This window comes from Hyperoodon ampullatus (genome assembly GCF_949752795.1).
Source record: "Hyperoodon ampullatus genome assembly, chromosome: 2".
NCBI lineage: Eukaryota > Metazoa > Chordata > Mammalia > Artiodactyla > Ziphiidae > Hyperoodon > Hyperoodon ampullatus.
In genome coordinates, this window is record NC_136915.1 from 120,212,212 (window position 1) to 120,218,772 (window position 6,561).

A 6,561-nucleotide genomic window follows, 5' to 3' on the forward strand; every position below is an offset into this window, starting at 1 on the left:
GGCCTTTTCAGAGGTTGATTAGCCGGTTTGGTTTCAAATAAAAATTCAAGAGAGTATTGTGGAGACCAAAGCTCTCCTAAAACATAAATGTTTGTATGGTAGCAGCTTCCATGGTGATTAAAAACACCAGGTCTTTCCATACATACTGATGAACACAGAATGGAAATGAATTCTTTTTAAGGGCAAGTATTCTAGGTTAGCACATATACCTTTCTCATTCTCCCTCCCCCCACTACCACCAAAAAGAAAAGTCCTTACAAATAAACTGCAGGTAGGCTTCTAAGCTTAATGTTGCAGTATGCTGCTAACATCTTGATGCTGAATTTCACAGCATTCTTTGATCGTCTTCTTATTGCTGATGTATTCATGCGTATATGTAGTGTTTAACACTGTAGAATTTTATTACAGAAGATGCTAACTAGATTTTAAGGGAGCTGAGGGAATAATTGATGAGCCTAAGTAACCATGCATTGAATTAAATATTTTATATTTAAGCCACAAAATTGAATGGAGGTGCCTCCTTTGATTTAAATTGTTATTTTATAGCTCTTAGCCCATTACTACCAAAGATGACATTTGCAGATTCTCCCTCCCTCTTCTGATATTATAAGAAGTTTAATCTTGTTATCTTTTTTAAACCTGAACCAAATATTGAATGATGCAATTTTCATGATCCTTTAGGATGAAATACATACACAGAGATTTTGATTCCTTGAAGTTTTAAAGACAGAAATTTTCTTTTTGAGAGGCAGGGTAAACATGTGAGGGTTCATGTCACTTAACCTCTACCATTTTGGGAAAATTTTATCTCAGGTAGTTTTTCTTTCCCTAAATTAATATCTGTGCTTCCTTCTCTCTTGCCTTCCAGTTTCTTCTTTATTATTCCATGGTATTTTCATGGTACATTTTTGTCCCAGAAAAGGCATGTAAATTGATAATTCTATAGGAAATCTTTGGTTCTTTGGAAACATATTTGGAGGAGGTCACTAGTTGGCTACTTTCAAAACTTTAATGCTGTATTTAGAGAAGAATAAGTAGAGTTGGACACCTCAGTGAAAGATAGCACTGCTAAAAGAAACTATTTGCTGCATTTTAAAGGAGTAACAAAATGAGCCTCTTGCAATAAGAGATTGCATTTATTATTAGTGAATGTCTTCCTTGTTTTGTGGCCATCAGTATAGAAAATCTTTAGAGAAAAATTCCCTCTCTGCTATGCCTTGAGCCAATACTAGGCTTCTTTTAGAACAAAACCATAAATATAGTTTTACTCATCCTTCTCCCTGTTTTCATTGAGACAAGTGTTGCCTTCCTTTTGGTATTCCAGCTGCTAAATAAAGAGGGCTGAGCTATGTTAAATTAACCTTTTTTAAAAAATCTCTCAATTCTTATTTAACTTGCCTTCTAGATTCATATTGCTTGTACTTATATTTTAACCTTTGAGCAAATTTATTATAAGGAATGCTGCCAGAAAGAGTGCTGCCATGTAAAGGAAGTTGAAGAAACTATGAGCATAAGGTTTGTTTCTGTCTTAGTACACTGGGCTTTCACCCTGGTAAGGGAATCAGTTACCTTTATGGAATAAATTATAGTCAGAGTTACAATACTCAGATGCTGTTTTATGGCTCACTTGAGCTATTCCTCAAATGCAGGTAACTGGCATTTTGGCATCATTATCTTTTTTAGGCTTATATTCTGACCTTATAAAATTAGGCCTATCTTACATAATTTCTACTATTATACTTGGCAGCATGACATTTTATTTTTTATAGTTTAATGAAAATCAGCACCCTAGTAACTGATGATAAGTATAATAACATAGTTACTGGGTGAGGGAGTGGGGGAGACACTCAGTAACCACGTGTTTTACCTGGACTTTTATGCAAAGGTACGTGCTAGGTGGCTTTATTCAGATAAGTGTACAGATGGAATTGCATCATGACTTTTAGTCTGGTGGATGTGTAGACAGTCAAAGATTTAAGCAAGTGCCTTGTGTTTCCTGGAAAATATTAAAACTCATTTGGGTGAAAGCTTCCCAAATGATAATTATTGCTCCTTTGCCTTTTCCTTGGAATAACTTTTGGATTGAGTCACGTAATATAAAACTCCAAAATTGCCTGGGTTTGCCTTTTTTATGTGTAAAACTATTCGTATTTGTTTTTTTCCCCCAATATTACATATAACGGAAAGCCAGAGTTATCTGGCAGAATCAAATTCTTCCTTGGATCTAGTTCCATTTTTAATATTAGGTTCCTTCTTCAAATCTTATTACTCTAGCTCTGATAAAATTTATTTCTTGTCAAGTGTGGTCACAATACAGACCAGCCTTTGGTCACAATTAGCTCAAAAGAATTTCCATTTCTTCTTAAGGTGCTCAATAAATCACCTTTACTTTGAGATGTTAGCCTTTTCAAGTTAGTATTACTTTCTAGCTTTCTCAATGAATATAGGACTGTTGAATCTCTATGATATGGAATTCATCTGAGCCTCTTATGGTATATTTGGGTAAGTTATATTTTCCTAGTTATAGAGGAACCATGGATATTTTAGTTTTTGAAGTACCCCAAATTTTAAAGATTTTGTTTTGTGTTAGGTTAGCTGCTTCTCTACCTGACACCACAGGGTGTATCATGTTTGTTATCTTAGCCACCTCCCCTTCTCCAGTGTCTTTCACTGCTTTTTAAATTCACACAGTGAATGACCAATAGATTTACACAGTGACATGCAATTGACAAGTACTTATGGATATTTAAGAAGGTAAACAGTTTTAACTTTTTGCTGCAATTTTATAGGAGAAATGGGCTGTAAAAGAAATATCTATAAACCAGAGAGCATTTAGGAAATTGTTTATTTTATAGGTGGTCATGAAGGTGATCTTCAGGATATCAGATGTATAGTTTACACAATCTTTGTTCTCCTGATATGAAGTTTTTATTCATTTTCCTACAACTCAGCACTTTTGTTGTCCCTTATACTGTTTAGAAGGATTAATGTTTTATTTGCTTTATTTGTGCTTTTCAGAGAGTTGTCATAATCATGGCAGTTATGTTTGTGACACCATAAATGCTGGAATTCATGGGAAATTTATCAAATGATTGCCTGAGTGTTACTTCCCATTACATAGAGTAGCTGTCACAATATCCTAAAGAAAACTGATTTTTGTTTTTGAAAGTCATGTATGTTTTATGACCTAGCTTTGGGTATTTTAATTTAAAAGCAAAGAGAAGCCTCGTGTCTTATTTTGCCTTATATGACCGTTGATCCTTGTTGTGTTGTGCAGAAAAGAGCTTCTTTTGTTATACTACTTTGTATAATGAAAATAAGTCACATTCTGAAGAAAAAAACCCCAAAACTGGAATTGTCAAAATTTTTGTTCCTTTTTGGGAAACCCTTTTGTAAACATCAGAGCTATTTGTTATCATAAACTCTTGATTGTCAGCAAGAGAATTGTTCACAGTCACTTCTATCCCAGGGTGGAATTGCCTTCCCCTTCTAAGCTCTCTCCTTAATAGTATTCATGATGTCAGGACAGTGAGTGTGTAAAAGCAAATGTAGTGAGGTGTTCTAAATCACACATCCAAAATCATGCATTTGTGGACTCAAAACTCTTTTCAGTTATTTGAATTATCTATAGCTGTATTATTTTATTAGCATGAGTTGTCAGAAGTCTACCAAATTTAAGAGTAAAGAAGAGAAAGATAAGTAATAAAAATAGAGAGATGAGGGGAAGAAAATAGCTTCCTTATTGGTGTTATTAATTGTTCATATAGCTTATGAACTAAAAATGATATTTATTTTTAAAAATCCAGGTTTGGTACCTGTAACATAGAAATGTTGCCATTTCTACACATTCCTCATCATTGTTTCCCCAGAAAATTGTTTTAAGAGTGTATGGGATCAGACTAAATATCCATATTCAGTTTGGTCTAATTTTTTAAAATAAATATTTAAGTTAAACTCCATCTTTTGTGTATTTGGTATACATCAACACTTATGCAAATCAAGGATCAGAAAGAAACGGGATTAGCCATCTCTTTATTTCCCTTTGCACAGTGGGTACAGTGGGTGGCATTAGTATGCACTAGCTGCAATGTTATAGCACCTTATGAAGTAAGTAGTGTTTATTATAATAAAAAAAAAGTTAAGCTGCATCTCTGTAGAATATTACTTTGCAGAGTGTAAAGCTGTCATATCTTTTTCCAGTAGGATTTAACTCCTTCATTCTTAATTTTATTGAAAAAAAAATCTTCAGTAATTTAGCATTCCTTTATATCCTCTTAACAGTGGCAAATCTGGGGTAGAAGGGATTTTTTTTTCCCCCAAAGGGCTCCATCTTTGTTATCTTTTGGTCACTCTTTGAAATCCAGTTATCATTAATAGATTTTTAACAGTTTATGGCTTCCCATATCAGCACTGGAGTGGCTGGTTGTGAATATTAAAACCTACTACTATTTTCCCTCAATAACATGTAATTGCTATGTTTTTGATTAGAAGGTATGGTTAGAAAAAATGTGAACGATCACTTAAACCAAAGCCAGTTATAAGGAGTATTCTCTCCTGTTGGTTTACCTTCACCTCAGAACTACAAGAATATTACAGTACATAGTGAATTGTCTGTAACATTTCTAACAGTTGTTTCAATAGCGTATTGGTCTTGGCATTTCTTGGCACTATGGTTCTCTGTTCTTGGTGATGTCTTACTATTTTGTGATTTTTTTTTTTTTTAATAACTAAGTGGGACTATAAATGTAGATGTGTATCAGTACCAAGAAGTTCTTTTCTCAAATCCTTATATTTCTGATTTCAAGTCTTTTAAACCTGTTTTTTTCTTGCTGAGTAGCAAAGAACTTTTATTTTCCACTTTCCTATATACCTAAAAAGTATGGACACTGCGTTTCAATTAATTGTACTGCATATAGTTTTTTGCTGAAAACTTTATCTGTAAACACAATTGCCTTGTTCAGTTTTGTTGTAAACTGACTTACCATAAGATGCACTGTTGATATGCTTTCTGATGTGTGTTTGTTTGATAAGGGTGATAAAATAAAGCTTAAAAATAAAGGAATTGCTTTTTTATTTCAAATATGTCTGTATTTAGTATAAATATTCAAGTTTAGATAACAGGTAAGTATACTTATTTTACGATTTCATTTTTACTGCGAGCTACCATTGAAAAATTTCCATGTAGCTTCATTCATTCATTTCTAAAGAATGTGATTTTTCATCTTTGAAAATAGTACATCAAACTGACAATACTGAAACATAATTTTTTTTTTTTGGAATAAATGTTCTTGATAATGTAGAAACGGCCTTGTCTCCGGAAAAGAACCAGAATTCATAGTTGGGAGACTTGTGTTCTAATCTTGGTTCTTTTATCAAGTTGGATGACTTTAACCAAGTGACTTAATTTCTGACAACACTGTGAGATAGTAGGTTCAACCATCAGTTGTGGAGCATCTCCTAGATGATGGTACTGTTTTAGATAGTTTATGTCATGTTTAATGTTCCCTTTTAAATATGAAAACTGAGGCCCAAATAGGTTAAATAAACTTGCCCAACACTTCCTGTGACTTAGAGGTGGTAATCATATACTGGTCTCTCTAGGAGTGGCATGTTTTTTAGGAAGCCTATGGCTGTTCTGTATGATGAATTCAAGGGAAAGAGACTGCTGAGAGGGATACCCTAAGAGACTGTTTTAAGATAAGAGCTCAGAGTTGAGAAAATGAACGTTTAAATCAGTAGTTCTCACAGTCACCATATAACAGTATCACCTGGGAGGGCTTGTTAAAATACAGATTGCAGGACCCCCACCTCTAAAGTTTATAACTGTAGTTCCTGCTGGGTCTGAGAATTTGCAGTTCTACCAAGTTCTCAGATTATGCTGCTGCTGCTGGTCTGGAGACCGTACTTTGAGGAGCACTGGTCTAAACAAAGGACTTGGGCTGTAGGATTGAAAAGCTAGACCAGATTTGAGCTACTTGGGAGTCATTCTCAATCCCTCCTTCTCCCTGATGGTTGCAGTAAAAATAGTAACTAATTGAGCACTTATTTTATGCCAGGGACTGTGCTAAATGATTTTTGTGCATTATCATTTTTTCCCCCACACTAAATCCTTAATCACAAGCCTGTGAGGAAGGTACTGGTATTCACTTCATTTTATGGTTGGGAAAATGAACATTTAGATGATCTTACTTCCTATGGTTACATAGTGGGTAAATGGATGTCTGGCTCTAAAATTACGTTCTTAACACCACTATGCTGGATTGCCTTCTAGTCAACCCAGTAATTCCTCTCTGATCCATCTTCCCTTTTCCATTTCCTCTGATACTACTTAGTGTAGTCCTTGGTCTCTCCTCCTTACTCTAGCTTCTCACAAGATACTCATCTTTAGTCTCATGCCCTCCAGCCTCTGCTTCGCAATGCTGACAGTTTTCATTCTTAAAAATAAACCTGATCATGCTACTCCCCGCTTCAAAAATTCTTCACATTATTTCCTATTTCTTTTCCTGCCCATTTGCCTTCAAAATAATATCTAATTCCCTCAGATTAGCATATAAGATTTTC